General features: G+C 35.8%; 1 long non-coding RNA gene across 1 annotated transcript; it reads right to left on the reverse strand.

Moving 5' to 3' along the window:
• Positions 1-1,319: 1,319 nt before the first annotated feature.
• LOC113054885 (uncharacterized) lies at positions 1,320-4,155 on the reverse strand. Its single transcript, XR_003277457.1, has 5 exons — positions 3,987-4,155; positions 3,249-3,295; positions 3,039-3,118; positions 1,531-1,574; positions 1,320-1,351 (listed from the first exon to the last, which is right to left on the reverse strand). It is a non-coding gene; the product is annotated as an uncharacterized LOC113054885 (long non-coding RNA).
• Positions 4,156-17,902: the final 13,747 nt, after the last annotated feature.

Genomic DNA, 17,902 nt, shown 5'->3' on the forward strand with positions numbered 1-17,902 from the left:
CCATAGGTAGCATCCTCTGTCAAGTCACCGAGACCTGTAAGACGAATTGCCAAGGAAAAACAGAAGAAAAACATGACACATCATCACACAGCAGTCAAAGCCCCGAAAAACATGACAATTCAAATATCTACAAATATTATTCAGTGCTGAATTAGTAACATCAAAATAAACTTTAATCATTATCGTTACTTGTCAAAAGAAAATCCACCTTCATGAAAATTATTCTAAAATATCATACAAGTGACTATAAAAATTTGGTGCTAGAGCTTGTGAAATTGTAATAGACAAGCAATTTAATTTGTGATTACTACAGAAATAACATATGACATATGACAAAAAGATTATCACAGGGGTCAACCTTTATAATAAACACAAAACTATTTTTGTGTCAGATATAATTTTCAGAATTTCTTACCATATACCCATTCTCTGATTTCCAGGTGAAGGTGAGCTTAAGGGTTTCCAGTTCCCAAAGTGGATCTGTATAGCTTTAGAAGTCTAAAAAGACAAGATAATTATTATTAGTGTATGAACCATTATTTTATATTTGTTCTCTGATCACCTGATTTTCATAATACAGGTTATTTTGTTTAATCCTGTTCAGCTTGAAACAGTTCTCAGTTCTCTTTCTAATGTATTTAAATCTATTTATAATTATATGCCAATATTAAATCAATTTGATGCTTTGAATGCATAATTATTGCATTGCCAATGAATAATAGATCAAAAGACAACTACTACTGGTCTTCTATCCAATTACAGAGGCAGATAACGATAGTACATCTACACGGCATGCCAACTACTGTTCTACTTCCTGCCCTGGGGTGGAACCAGCACCATCATGATGTTCTCCGCTCAATGTCATCTGGACAGAAAGACACAAACCTGAACATTAAAGGCATAAAGTAGAGCAAATATCTCCAACTACATCAAATTTTATTAATCTAAAATTTTAACAGCCACAAAATATAATAGGTTTCTTCCTGTACCATGTCCTACCCATCCACCAAGTTACAAGAAATCCTGCTTACAACCAATATATAGACAGTACATATATAACTACATACACAGACAAACACGTGAGAACATAACAGACGTACAGACGTAGATATAACAGTTATTCAAACAAAACTGACAATAAACAGAGGATTTTTAATTAGGTTATTTATAAAGATCTGTGTGTACTCTATATAGCATATGCAATTTAGGCAATGAATAACAAGTCAATAACTTTGTTTATGTTTGTAGTTATTTTATTCATTATAAAAGAAAATACAAAATAAAAATAAAAATGTAATTCATTATTCAAGAAGGGAGGAGGGGCTCCCAGGAGTCTTTCCATTTGGTCCCACTGTAAAGAGACAATGTTCTGAGTAAAGATTTAATGAGTAACTTAATTCAGGCTAGCAAAATGATATATCATTTTATGAAATATAACTATTAAAAAAATGTTCAAACATTTTAGTAACTGTCGACATTGTTAATGTTTAAAATGTTGTGTATTTAATAACTGTACATTAGTACACCTACCAGGTCTTGCATGGAACCCAACAAATGAGGACCTCCTCTGTTCCCTATAGAATAAACATAAAAAAAAAATCTATCACAACTCAATATCCAGCAACGTTTGTCTTGGCACAAGTCATGCAAACTGTTTTTTGCTAAGAATCATCTTAAAAAGTTATACAGTGTAGCTTTAACATGTAATAACATTTAAAAATAACATTTACTGCTGTAAGATTGTGTTTCAAAGTGGTACAGTACAGTATCATATACTGTCTTAGGGGTCTAGAGGGATCTAGAAAATTACATGAAAACCTTGTGACAGTTTCTATTCATGTTGACATTACATTAATAACATATCCAAAGAGTTATCCATATTTATCTATGCATTAATGTTTTCAGGGTTTCTGCAAGTTTCATTAAGTAAAATGTAAAATTTGTAACACATTTTTGAAGACCATTGTGAAGGAAATGTAAGACCTATTTACTTGCAAAAAAGTATGAAGCTCTGAAGGAAAACCAAAGTCAAATAATTACTTGAAAAGTACATTAATTTACAGAACTGTGTGTGCAATTGTAGGTTTTATATTGGTCAGACAGACAACAAAGAACTACAAAAAATACCATGAAATAAATTTCAACATAAATAAGACCTACCTAAACATTTAAAACCTACTACATAATACCTTGATTTATTTAAGACTTTTTCTACATATTTGATGTTAACCAAAGTATTGTTCGGAGAGCGTTCTACATCATGTGAGCAATACATACAGCCAAATTATTTTCTGTTATTGTAAAGTAAACTTTGTATGTATCTTGTTTGTAAAAATGGTGACATTAGTGCTCACTCCATGAACACTAAATCCAGTCTTCAAAACATCTAGTTGTCGAATCAAGTGCTCAAACACTGCAGATATTTTTAGTCTTAGGCTGTGTGTCCACCAAACCATTTAGCCAGCTGATAAGTGCGTGAGTGTGAGTGCTTGAGAGTGTTTTGGCAGTGCTTTGCTTGTTGTTATTATGTTAAATATCCGCGAAAGTGTTACTAGTTATCTCATTCACAGATTGTTTGTTTCTGTGTTGTTTCTATACAAAATTGTCGATAATTATAAAGTATTTGCTCTGGCTCTAGTTTAAAATTATTTTGTTCCATTATTATGCTTGTTGCTGTCATCTGTTGACTTTGTACGAGCAGAGTGTGGTGGTTGTGTGTTATTAGTCCCGCGCCTCCTCAACTGTGATTGGACAGCTGGGTAAAAAGTTACAGTGATGAGCACTGCATTTGACCCAAAATTGAACATTCTTCAACTCTTGGCGACTGGTAAAAAAACCACGAATGCTCTTTGCATCAGCGTGAAAAAGAAACTCAGCGGCGTGTGCAAATATGCCAGTCGCGTGAAAAAATGCTTTTGTGGACACAGGTTCATTGTTCATTCATTGTAGAATCAAAAATAATTTAAATATTAATAATGAGTGAGTGCGAGTACATTGATATAAAGCAAGAGCGTTTTAAATACTTTAGAAAGACAAACCTCTCTCACTCTTCTTTTCAAAACCTTGGAGTAGTCAAAGTTGTTTTGCCTCACTCTCCAACAGCATTCTGGACACTCATCTGAAAGATAGTCAATATAACATTGAAATAAGTATACCAATATACCAGTATAGACAATACCTAACTGTGATGGCAGAATCAATGTGTAGTTGATACATCATATCATTTTAAATAAAGAAATGTACTTAACACTTTTTTTTGGCTTCATATTGCTGGCTACCCTCTGTTGGACTGGATCTGTATTAAAAATATACAAGATATCAAATTTTATTAAACACTATTTCTGTCAAGAGCACTATCATCAAATATGATTGACAGTTAGCATATAGTTTTGATTGGTGGTATGGTTCTGTTCTGGACAAGAACTCCCTACGCATCCATGCAGCCTAGCATACAATCATAAAAGCAGTGATAACCCAGCGTAGGGTAAACAAAACAGAACCAAAATAAATGTATTGCAGATATCAGTAATTTATTTTAATGTACAATATATTTAAGAGAATTTAAGTCTGATTCAGGGGTAATCTGAATGCTATAATGACTTACGAGAGGTGGAGCTGGGGATGGAGCAGGGTAATTCGCTCCTGAGAAACGTGACAGCTGCTGATAATACTGAAGGAGCTTATATATGTACTGTATACAGTAATGGGCGTCGTATTCCTATAGGTAGACGTAGATCAGCTGATTCGAGCCTGACTAATGTGACCTGCCAGAACTGATGCTATGCTTAATATATAAATACAGTAAGTTATTACTAATTTAGAATGTACAATATCTGTCAAAGGTTTGGCAACGCTTTCCCATTCTCTTGGATGAGTAGGTGGGTTCAAAATTTTGACTGGTAGTGTATTAAAAAACATAGTTCTTACATACGTATTAACATAGTTCTAATAACACATTACTGGACTATTAAAGAAATATACTTCACTTTGTCTTTTTTTTGCCTTCTGGCCCCAGGGTCTTGTGGCTTTTGATGAGCCTGTGGTCTCAGTGGCTTCTGGAGTGACGGCCTCAGTGGCTTCTGGAATGACGGTGGTCTCAGTGGCTTCTGGAATGACGGTGGTCTCAGTGGCTTCTGGAATGACGGTGGTCTCAGTGGCATCTGGAGTGACGTTGGTCCTAGTGGCTTCTGGAGTGACGTTGGTCTCAGTGGCTTCTGGAATGACGTTGGTCTCAGTGGCTTCTGGAATGACGGTGGTCTCAGTGGCTTCTGGAATGACGGTGGTCTCAGTGGCTTCTGGAATGACGTTGGTCTCAGTGGCTTCTGGAATGACGGTGGTCTCAGTGGCTTCTGGAATGACGGTGGTCTCAGTGGCTTCTGGAATGACGTTGGTCTCAGTGGCTTCTGGAGTGACGTTGGTCTCAGTGGCTTCTGGAATGACGTTGGTCTCAGTGGCTTCTGGAATGACGTTGGTCTCAGTGGCTTCTGGAGTGACGTTGGTCTCAGTGGCTTCTGGAATGACGGTGGTCTCAGTGGCTTCTGGAATGACGTTGGTCTCAGTGGCTTCTGGAATGACGTTGGTCTCAGTGGCTTCTGGAATGACGTTGGTCTCAGTGGCTTCTGGAATGACGTTGGTCTCAGTGGCTTCTGGAGTGACGTTGGTCTCAGTGGCTTCTGGAGTGACGTTGGTCTCAGTGGCTTCTGGAGTGACGTTGGTCTCAGTGGCTTCTGGAATGACGTTGGTCTCAGTGGCTTCTGGAATGACGTTGGTCTCAGTGGCTTCTGGAATGACGTTGGTCTCAGTGGCTTCTGGAGTGACGTTGGTCTCAGTGGCTTCTGGAGTGACGTTGGTCTCAGTGGCTTCTGGAGTGACGTTGGTCTCAGTGGCAGTGGCTTTGGGAGGGTGAGTAGTTTCTGTGCTACTTGTGGCCTTCTTCTGTCTTTGAAAATGAACTTGCAGACAAGACAAACATCACACACAAGAAAAATTAAACAGTTTGCCTCAATCTCAGTGCCACTTTATTCCATATAGCCTATGAATAATTATGGAAACACAAGGAAGAGGACCTGCGGGTGAGTGATGATAACAGGCTACTATTTACAGTAATTTATTTCTACATTACAGGTGTTGTTATGATTTAAATGTAAAATTAATTATCTACAGTCTATATCAACAAATATAGTCATCGAGTTCCCAGTCAAGGTAATGCTGTCTCTTAATGTCTGATCAGAACATTCAAGATTTTCTGCCTACTTTTTATCTAGCTTGTTGACTTGGCTTAACTGCTAAAGAAAACAATTGGGTGATCACATGCTGATTCATCCTATTATGGCTGAAAGTAATGCTCATGCATCAATAGAAAAATAAAGAAAATGATACTTGTGGGTTCACATTCCTTTGTGTTCCTTAGGATTACCAGTATTTTCAGATTAATCCAGAGCTTCTTTTTGTAAAAAAAAAAGACTTACTCTTTAGCACAGCTTCATACATAACTTTAACCCTCTGAAGCAAATCAGGATCCAAAATATAGTCCCCTCCTAGGATGACATCGGCCACCAAACTTCCTTTGCATTTCTTACCCAAAAGTAGTATTGGGAAAAAATCGAGGGCAGCAAGTTTGTCAAGCTGAAATAAAAACATTATTAAATAAAAAACAAAACATGCACCGAATACAATAATTTAATTTAAATATTAATTTCATGACAATTTTAATGGTTTAATGGTCATATTAAATGTACAACTCATATCAAGGGATTCATTACTATACAACATGTTTCACCAGCCATGTTTCCATCTAAATTTGGGGAAAAAACGTCCTCAATTTAGCAGAAACATTTTACGGTCGCTTGAGGTGATTTTTGTCTTTTTCGAAAAAGAATTAATGTGCTGAATGGAACATGGTAACAGCTTTGTACAAGTTCTGACATGAAGAACAGTTAAGTCACATCACTGATCAGCTGTTTACGCAGTCAAAACATTACTAAGTGGGGGAAAAGAAACTAACCAGGAAACCCTCAGTAGCAGCGAGCAAAGAGCCCAGCACTAAATCCTCATCCGACATGCGGCGTGGGAAATGTGGTGTATGGGAAACCGCTTGGGCGGTGTTGCTTGAGACCCTGAGTCTTTCTGATCATGGCTCAGCCTCTGGAAGGTGTGAGGATGGTAATGGCCCCCATAGTGCCGAGGTCCCATCTAAGGGGTGATCCCCTCGTGGGATCTTAATTAATTCCCTCCAACCCAGTTGATAGAAATACACCTGATTGATATTTTATACTTTTTTGAAACATTTCATAAGTTCGCTTGACAATTACATGGAAACATGGCAACTGACTGTTAAACTTTACTGTGTTAATTGACTTAACTTCATAAATTCCTATTAGAATCCTGAACTTTGACCTAACCTTACCAACACATGGCTGCTATTGAGAACAACTGTCCTGTTGTTGTTTTTCTTGACCGACTCCTTCCATTCATTTTTTTTATTTTGAAAGTTGCATCTCTTTGCTGCAACTTTTGCTTTGTATGGCTGCAGTTGTTTGCAATGTGGGCAAGCTTTGTATGCAACACTTATTAGGGTATTGCACCCTGGGCACATTTTCGTTGAACTTCCTGGCATCTCTAAAATAAAGTAAAAAATTACATTAAAACCTTAATAAAACTTGTTTTTGTAACATGATATCCAGGAACAAGAGGCACAATTGTAACGTTAGAATTCTTTAAAACTATGTTGTTACTATAAAGGGGGTTAGTACTACTGGCTAACCTAGCCACTTGCCAATGCCAACTGTCACGTGTCACCTATTAGGCGGGACGTCCGCATATTAGGCCTAATTTATTTGGCCCATACACGATGTCCCTTGTCCGTTTATTGTCTGCTACTCTGATCTAACCACTGACTAATAAAACAGCAACAGCAGCAACCACATGTAAAGTCATGCTTTTCCTCCTGTATGACTGTTAAAAAGCGCGTGTATTTGTCTGGGGTTTCTCATTCCAGATTTATGCAGTAACGTTAGGCCAAGTTATATTATTATTACTGACACATCATGAGTGTAATGACAAAGAAATCCATCAATTATAACATTTAAGCAAAACGTGATCATTACTTATTATGAACCTCGTAACTTACCTGGACAGAGCGCAATGAGAAATGAAATCACTAAAGAAATCACCCAATCGCTAAGGGGACTGGCTACGTCTCCATAGCAACTGATGCTTAGCATCACGGGTAATGCTGGCGTCCACTAATTAATTAAATTAAATTTATTAAATGTATTTTAATTAAATTACTATCCAAAACGAATCCCCGTTCTCATAATCGAAGGAGAAACAATTAAAACTGATCGTCACTGTCGATATGGCTAATGGGTTCTGCATATTACTGTTAGATTTAACACACCAAACCGATAGAAAAACGGTAACATTATTTCTCAAAAAATAAACAGCAACTTCTGTTAATTAGCGGGTAGAATATATTTACTATATTTACTATATTTTGACTGGAATTAATTACTGACGATGAGAAGCCTACAGAATATAAATCAATAAAAAAAGGACAAAAAAAATCTCTGTACGTTTTTTTCTTATTTGTTGAGGAGTCATTTATTTTTCTGTATTTTATATATATATATATATATATATATATATATATATATATATATATATATATATATATATATATATATATATATATATATATATATGTATGTATGTATGTATGTATGTATGTATGTATATATATATATATGTATATATATATATATATATATATATGTATATATATATATATATATATATATATATATATATATATATATATATATATGTATATATATATATATATATATATATATATGTATATATATATATATATATATATATATATATATATATATATATATATATATATAGCACTGTGCTGTGCAGGTAAACCTCACTTGAGATCGGGGAGTGAGGTTTTACCTGCACAGCACTACTCAGTGGCCTCCGTTACACACACACACGCACACACATACGCACACACACACACACACACACACACACACACACATATATATATATATATATATATATATATATATATATATATATATATAAAACAACAACAGTAATAATAATAATAATAATTATTATTATTATTATTATTTATTATTGTTGTTGTTTTTGTTTTATTTTTATTTTTATTTTTGGTTAATTCAATGCAGTCCTGTTTCTTCTTTGTAAAACAAAAAAAAAATGTCACTCTTTAGCGATCCCAGTGGACGTTTGTGTTTCAAAACTGTGGCAATACGTACCAGGTGGTACATATTTGTGGCGCTGCAAAAAAGTGTGCAGAGGTACGTATTTCCCATGAGACCAGGTTGGTCAGGGCAGATGGATGTGAGCAGAGCTATGGTGCACTTTACTGTAATACACACTGATGTTGATCATTAAGGCAAACAAAATGCTGATTATATGTCTTTCTAGCAAAAAATATATCGGATAAAAACTCACTTAAACACTGCATGTCTATCATTCACAGCCTGGTTTTCATTCACATTAATTTAAACAATTAAATTAAATCTACCATTAGAGTGACAGCTGTGTTAGATCTGAAACATACTCATGAACAAAAATTATGTTCTTCCTCATTATTTTGTCTTGTTTGCCAGTACAAATAAATGAAGAGACAAGTAAAATGACTGAAGATATTGAAGGGTTCATGCTTTTTTTTTTTTTCCACTTCCAATGTTTTTACATCAAAAAACATCATAACTGAAAAGTAAAAGGCTATCTTCTGTCCTGTATTGACCCCGTCAGAATAAACAGACGTTGATGTAGAATCGGTAGGTGGAGCTAAACAGGTAGTCCTGTATAATCGGTGGGCGTGGCTAAACAGGCGGTAATGTAGAGTCAGTGGGTGGGGCTAAATCGGCAGTGGTGTATAATCGGTGAGTAAGGATAAAACTGACAGAGATGTAGAATCAGTGGGCGGGGCTAAACAGGCAGTGGCTTCAATATAAGCTGTTTTTAGATTAACACTGTTTTAGACTGTTTTTAATGACCTTTTGTCTGTGAAAAGATCAAGGGAATTTAGATTTCTCTGTTCATGACCCCTTTAAGTGTTTTGTTACTTTTAAATAAAGTAAATGCAACTGAAATGTAATAAATAATACAAAAATAATAACTATAAATATATATATATATTATTATTTTAGCTAATTTCAATGGCAATTTTTTTTTATTTCAATTTCGTTCAATTTGATGTGTAAAATAACTTCAATTGAAATAAAAATGAATAAAAACTACTGTATATAGACATAAAATGTAAAAATGTCAAAAGCACAACATAATTACTAGAACAAGACTGAAAATAAAAACAGATTTAAAACTGATTCAAAACATTCATTAAAACTTTACTTTCTCAATGTACTGGAAAACAAGAAAAAACATTAATTGATTTCATAAATTGCGTGCAATTTCAGAATTCAATTTCAATAGCAATGCAACTCATCTTGCATTCTCAGTATTACAGTAAACATGCTACTACAGTCTTTTCTATTTCAGATCATCTTCTGTCATGAAAAGGAAATAATACGAGGTGAATCTTGCACAGCAAGTTACATTTAATTGGTGTAAAGTCATAGCTGATGTTTGTCGCTTCATTGTTAAACTCACACTATGAAGTCGTGACCTTACAATTACTGCCAGATTTGTCCCTGCAGGGAAATCATCTGTCCCCATGAACTCTGACTCGATCTGTCCAGTCCACTCAACGCCAGCCTGAGAAGTGAGATGTGTCATTAGACACGAGGACACACATCAGGCCAAGAGCCTCTCAGAGCCTTAACAAGCTGCCAATGAGCTCATGATGCTCCGTCAGACCCTCACACTCACTCCATCTAATGCAGACTGTCAGAGGAGATGATGAAGATGAAGAACTGATACCGACTTCCTCTCGAAGGCTTTACAAAGATAAAATAACATACAGCTCTCACAGAGGTGCAGCTGTTATTGTGACGAGTGACAATAATCACAGTCTCATCTTCAGACACTGAATGCATTCCTGTACACTTTATTCATCAAGACTTCTTCATTAAAAGTTTGCATGCGTTTTTTGTTGAGTGATAATCAGGCTGTTATGGCTTATGTGGTCTGATATGGTGAGAATATCTACATTATCATGTTTTATTAAAAAATATTAGCATATCACACATCAAAAAACATTACAAAAAGAAAAAAACTACAAGAATAAAATGCATGACTGCCTTCATAAAGCTCTAGATATTCTGATTCATCTATCACTGTGCATCAGATGACTTGAAATACCATCAGATTCTACAGTGGAAATGCAATAAAATGTATTTAATAATACATGTAAAAAAAATTTAATAAATCTTAATCTTCAATTTTGATATATGATTGATCTAGTAACGACTAATCTCTTAAATTAAAAATAAAATGAATATGTTTGGAGTGCTGACTGAGGACTGCATTCTGATTGGGTGTGGGTCTGAAGCCCCGCCCACAATGACACTTATGCAAATGATTACATGCAATAAACATGATTTATATTTGGCACTGCACTGATTATAATGTACTTGCTCATGCAGGAGATTACAATCACAAATGAGAGCGCTTATAAAATCTAATCTAATATCTGAAGTGTTTCTCAACATGGAAACTTTAAATGGTCTCCTGCTTCATTTGTAGCCTAATCCATGCGAATGGATTGCGAAAGTGTAAACGCAGATTATGAATTCGTGGGTACAGATTCAAAAACCGAGCGTACGGTTTACCAAATCTGAGCGTACTGATTAGAAATTCGTTGGCTAGGATAGGACATTCAAACCAGAAAGACACAGCTTACATTTGACTAAAAGGTTTTTGTCTTTATGCTCAACTAAAGTGAAATAATGAGCATATTTCCACTTTGAGAAACTCGTGTTGCTCTCGCCTTGACTCGCCATGACTGCCGCAAATACTTGAATAAACGGAAACACATCCACAGTGCATCTTCGTGTTTACAGTGGTTGGCATCCACCAATCCTACAATGCGTTGCTGCTGCAAACAGGTTAGGCTGCACTTCAGTCAAAATTAATTAATTTTTTAAAAAGTAATGGACAATGCACCATATGGTAATGGTAACACAGTTAATTTATTTAAAAATGAATGCGTTGCAGTATTAGTTACTGTCAAAAGTAACTGCGTTACAGTAATGCGTTACTAATAACCTGTTACTGCCCAACATTGGACAAACTGACTCAAATGATTCGCGTACCCGCTTTGAACTCCCGAACCGACTCAAATTATTCACAATCCCGCTCCAAACTCCCGAACCGATTTAAATGATTCGCGAACCCGCTACGAACTCCCAAACTGATTCAAATGATTCGATAACCCGCTCCGAACTCCCGAACTGATTCAAATGATTCGCTAACCCGCTCCGAACTCCCGAACTGACTCAAATGATTTGCGATCCCGCTCTGAACTCCCTAACTGACTCAAATGATTCGCGAACCCACTACGAACTCCCGAGCTGATTCAGATGATCCGCGATCCCCAAACTGACTCAAATGATTCGCGAACCCCAAACTGACTCAAATGATTCGCTAACCCGCTCCGAACTCCCGAACTGATTCAAATGATTCGCTAACCCGCTCCGAACTCCCGAACTGACTCAAATGATTCGCGAACCCACTACGAACTCCCGAGCTGATTCAGATGATCCGCGATCCCCAAACTGACTCAAATGATTCGCGAACCCCAAACTGACTCAAATGATTCGCGATCCCACTCCGAACTCCCGAACTGATTAAAACGATTCACGCTCCGAATTCCCGAATTGACTCAAATGATTCACGCTCCGAACTCCCAAACTGACTCAAATGATTCACGAACCCTCTCCGAACTCTTTTAGTTACTTTCTTTAATGTTCCCATTAATGCGCTTTTATGCGTTATGGTCTATATAAACACAAAGTAAAACAAAAGTTATTTTTAAACACTATTTTGATTACCCTTAAGGCGCCAGGGTTTTTTTGGGAAAAAAAACTGTATTTTTGACGACATTGACTTCAAGATTTCAAAAGCTTGTGGTTTGAAAGGGCTTAAAGATAGAGATCTACTGTCAATTAGAAAAATGTTTGGCATGATCGAAAGTTTATGTGGTGTGTAAATATACTTATCTAATTTGCATATTATGACGCCACCATGGGGCGGCTATCTCGAATTTCATAATATTAAGGAAATATTAGATATTGAATTGATGTTTGAACATATTTGCATGTTTCTGTGTGTATGTGTCTTTTTTATCCTCATTCCAAATCATCAGAAATGAGGAAGCCAACAATAAAACAGGAGAAAGTACTAAATTATTACTATAGAACTACACTATATAGTAGTAAAACACATGTGAACAGTAGCCTACTTTTTGATCAGTTCATCAGTAATATTCAGGAAATAATAGATATTGAATGGATGTTTTTTTTTTATTCTCATTCCAAATGATCAGGGGAAAAATGAGAAAAGTAGTACATTATTACTTTATTACTGTGCCATAGTAAAATACATGTGCCTATTTTGTACCCAGCCTGGACCCAGCGCAGAGCGCACCTTCTCCACACAGACTGCACCTGTAGCTACTGTCTGCCGGCCGCGCATTAGAGAGCTCTCCTATGGACACTATGACCACGTTCACTTCTGCCACCCGCATCCCCGTTGAGCAAAGGGTCAAAGTGATCGCTTGTGCTTCGTGAACACTCTCGCTTTGCACGGCGGCACCATTGCGCTGCAAAGATGTACCGCGAGACGCGCGATCATTAGATGGCCGAATATTACCATTCAGAGTCAGAATCTGCGAACAACATTTGCAACACATCCTCGCGGTACAACTTTGTATTAGCCATCTGGCGATTTTCTCTCATAAATCTCACCATTTACACTCATGCTATGAAATTAATTGCTTCTGCATCAATGACACGAGAGCTCACTTGCTCTGCTATTTCCTCGAACACTTTGCATATAACAGAAACTATGCATATTGTTGGTCTAGAATCAAAGCACTAAATGTCTGCCATCTAGTGGAAGGGAATACAAATTAGATATTACACCATATAAGGAACCACAGGCTATTTTATGAAGGATGATGTCGCAATTTTGTCGCATTTGTTATCATGCTAAGGAGCTGACTGAAAGCCAGCGACTCCAAAGTAGAGACAGGCTGCGTGTTTTCAACGTTTCACGTGTATGAGAAAAACATACAGAGAATCACTTAAGACACTTTGCTGTAGACCCATTCCACATAATAATATTCATTAAAACTGTATGTTAACACGTAGGAGCTTGCTGCATGAATCCGTGAGTAAGCTACAGTTTACAAATCCATGGGAACGGATTGCAAAAATGTGCGCGCAGATTATGAATTTGTGGGTACAGTTTCAAAAACCGAGGGTACGGTTTACAAAAACTGAGCGCATGGATTGGAAATTCGTGGGCTAGGATAGGACATTTGAACCAGAAAGACACAATTTACATTTGACTAAAAGGTTTTTGTCTTTATGCTCAAGTAAAGTTAAATAATGAGGATATTTCCCCTTTGAGAAACTCGTGTTGCTCTCGCCTTGACTCGCCATGACTGCCGCACATACTTGAATAAACGGAAACACGTCCACAGTGCGTCTTCGTGTTTACAGCGGTTGGCATCCACCAATCCTACAATTCAATCCTACAATTTCATCTTTAAACATAATTTATATATATTGTTTCTCGAATAGGAATGGAATCGCGAATCATTTGAATCAGTTCGGGAGTTCGTAACGGGTTCGCGAATCATTTGAGTCATTTCGAGAGTTCGAAGCGGGATGGCGAATTTCGGGAGTTCGTAGCGGGTCCGCGAGTCATTTGAGTCAGTTCGAGAGTTCAAAGCGGGTTCGCGAATCATTTGAGTCATTTCGAGAGTTCGAAGCAGGTTCGCGACTCATTTGAGTCATTTCGAGAGTTCGAAGCGGGATCGCGAATTTCGGTAGTGCGTAGGGGGTTCGCGAATCATTTGAGTCAGTTCGAGAGTTCGAAGCGGGATTGTGAATCATTTGAAACAGTTCTGGAGTTCGTAAGGGGTTCGTGAATCATTTGAGTCAGTTCGAGAGTTCAAAGCGGGTTCGCGAATCATTTGAGTCATTTCGAGAGTTCGAAGCGGGTTCGCGAATCATTTGAGTCATTTCGAGTGTTCGAGAGTTCGAAGCGGGATTGCGAATCATTTGAGTCAGTTCGAGAGTTCGAAGCAGGATCGCGAATCATTTGAGTCAGTTCGAGAGTTCGAAGCGGGATCGCGAATCATTTGAGTCAGTTTGGGATTATTATCAATGTTGAACACAAGTTGTGCTGCACAATATTTCTGTGGAAACTGTGATGCATTTTTTTTTTCAGGATTCACAGATGAATAGAAAGTTCAGAAGAACAGCATTTATCTGAAACAGAAATCTTTTGTAAATATAAATGTCTTTACTGACACTTTTCATCAGTTTAATGCATCCTTGATAAATAAAAGTACTTTATTATTTTTTTTCTTTGTTCTTACCCTACTTTTAAATGGTAGCCTAGTGTATCATGGTTTTCAACACTGATAATAATCAGAAATGTTTCTTGAGCAGTAAACCATCATATTATTCTGATTTCTGAAGATCATGTGACACTGAAGACCGGAGGAATGATGATGATGCAGAAAATGGTGAAGTGGTCAGTCGTTAACAGTGTTGCTTTCCATGTTTTTAATTAAGAAATCATGAGAGTAATAACCCTGGAGGGAAGAGAGCAACAGAGGACCTGAAAGAACACACACACATCTCCTCGCCTCAAAATTATATTTTATTAGGTGCATGAAAACCGTGCTGACATATTTTATTGGATTTTGAAGAACTATGTTGACACGGTGAATTTCACAGGATGTTTAATGCGAATCTCGGCGCTCACAAACGCAGTTTTCTGAGGGTCGATTCTCTGCTTGCGCCGCCACAATAAAAAGCAAACAAAACATAATCAAATCATACTTTGATCAATCGCCGTGCTCCTCCAAATCAAATAACCATGAATAACTCACAATAGCAGGTCCAGCTGTGTTCGTGACACGTTTGAGGATGAAAATGTGCAGAATGTACTCTATGTGTTCATGACTATACAAAGTTTTCTCTTCACAAGAACATGTGTTTGTATTACACACATTATCAAATTATAGATCAAATACAGCGTAAAATATAACTGGATGAGCATCAACTAAAATATTGTGTGTTTTCTGCTATTTTAAGGTTATATTATATCATAAATAAAAAATTATAAATAAAACAATAACTTCAATTATATATCTTTTTTTTATCGATTCTAGGGTCTGTGAATCTTTTGATTCAGATATGAATAATGGTTTGTGAATGGTTATTCAGATTGGGACTTTGGAGCACATATTATTAATCTTTTCTGTCTTCTTTTGTTAAACAGTACAAATGTACAGTAGTACAGTAATAAAAAAAAATGGAAAGAAAGTACTCAAGGATCAAATTGGGTTGCCAGGTTAAAAAAAGTAATTCATTTACATCTTAATAGGACAAATAGGAAGACTATAAAAATGCAGCTCAGACACAACGTTTTTTAAATGTTACTTCTTGTTTCAGAATGTTCAAGGAACATTCAAATGTAACATTCCCATGATAGAACGGAACATATGTTTGCAAAAAATACACACATCACAAAAGTTAAACATTTAAAAAACTAAATGTTCATAATTAACATTTTCCTAACGTTTGCAAAATGATCAAATAAAATGTTCACTTATAAACTATTATCATAACTTCATGGGAACGTTAGCCAGAAGATATTTTTCTTAGCTGGGATATTGTCAAGATTGAGATTTGTTTTGCTCAAAAGAATTGCTTAGTTTTTGATTGATTCAGTGCTTTTTAAAGAATCATTGATTCAATGACTCGTTCGTGAAGACTTGCTTCATTCCTGAATGAATCAGCTGTTTTGAATGAATCGTTTGAATGGTTGAATCAATCAATCATGAAGACAGTGACATGTCTCCATCTGGTTTTAGTGATAAATGAAAGGGAAACATACATTTCCAAAAGGTTAGAATAGTTGCCTCTATAATGGTTAATATGCCCCTGGAAATAGATTTTTATTTCACTGCTTAATGGAAAAGTTTCTGTCTCTGCTTAAAGGTTCGGGATCATTTTTCAGGTTTTTTTCTGCCGTTTTAGAAATGGCTGCTGTGTTTGAATAATAAAGAGAAGCATGGAAATTGATTCTGACAAACCTCAGTTTGGTTTAAGAGCTGAACAATAACCCCACGCTGCTGTTTCTCTGGCCAGAATGAAGTAATCACACTGTAGTTTCACCTACAGGACCTGTTTGAGACAGTGTGTGTCTGTTCTTCTACTGCCCTCTGCTGGAGACAAAAAACACCAACATTTCCATCAAATCCCATGCTTTCAGATGCCAGAACACATTTTAGTACAAATAAACATAAACAAAAATAAATATTTCATCAGAATCAGAATATATTCTGGCATATTTAATAAAATATTACTAAACATAGCATTATTTCTCCATCATTATAATGCAATGCTTTCAAATGCCATTGATAGTTTTCAGAATCATTTTTTGATTTTTTCATTTTTTACTGTAGACCAGTAATTTTAGGAACAGTTATAGTTTATAACACAATGAACGCAGTGCATCACTAAAGCAGAAGCTCTGGTCTGTTCAGACAGGAACTGCTTCTGATTTCTGCCCTGCAGTTACCACTAGAGGACAGCATTTAATACACACACAGACGAGCATCACAGATCAATCCTGGAGTAATATATCAATATCAGTCCTGGAGCAGCAGGACTCACTGTCTGGACTGAAACTAGATCTGACCAGAAATAAAAGCTTGAGAAAACACACACTGGAAGGCCACTGTATCATTGTTTGTGCATGAACTTCTACTTCATTTTGATGTGCTTTCTTATTACAGTAAATTGTTGGAATTAATGAAGCATTTGCTGTTTCTTTGTAATTATTTGTGTTTTTTTACAAGCAATTTCTTACAAAATAAATGGTTTTAAAATAAATTCTGCACCATTTTTTAACGTCTATATTATTTATTAATATCTTGACAGCTTTTCTTTTAAAGTTTTACTAATTGTTAAGCTTTTGTCATTTTTACAAGATTTTTTTTATATTTCTTTTTTTATTTCAACTTTTGATTCAATTCAGTGTTATTTGTTTCTTTGTAATTATTTGTGAAATTTACCAGTTATTTCAGAGTGAAAGTTTTTTCAAAGTAAATCCTACATGTTTTTGTTTACTATAGTATTTATTCATATTTTTGACTTAACTATTTTTAATCTTAATTTTAGATGACTTTTTAGTAATTTTGTTTTATTTTATAATTTCTGTTTTTATTTAATTTAATCCTAAGTTATTTTGTCATTTTTTACTTTCTATTTTTAATTCGGTTTGTTACTTGCCGCTTCTTTACAAACAATTGTCCATGTTTCTAGTTTCAAAGTAAATCACACACCATTTTTTGCAGTGTTTACATACTATTATTTAATAATGTTGTCTTAACTTCCATTTTAATATTTCCTGTTTAAAGTCTTTGGAATTATTATTAATTCTTTGTAACCAATTCTAAGTGAAAGTAAATCGTACACCTATTTTTTCAGTCTATGTACACTGCATTGCATGCATATTAAATTCCACCATGCAAATATTCCCAAAAGTTATGAAACAAGTTACAATAACACCGGTTTAATTATTAAATATATTAAATAAGCGTATGTGGATCTCAAATGAAACCAAATATGGTGTTTAAAAAGCGTGTCATGATGTAATGCTGCCAAACATTCACATGCTGGAGGTTTCTCGGGCAAAAGGGCAAACT

This window comes from Carassius auratus, chromosome 35 (genome assembly GCF_003368295.1).
Source record: "Carassius auratus strain Wakin chromosome 35, ASM336829v1, whole genome shotgun sequence".
NCBI lineage: Eukaryota > Metazoa > Chordata > Actinopteri > Cypriniformes > Cyprinidae > Carassius > Carassius auratus.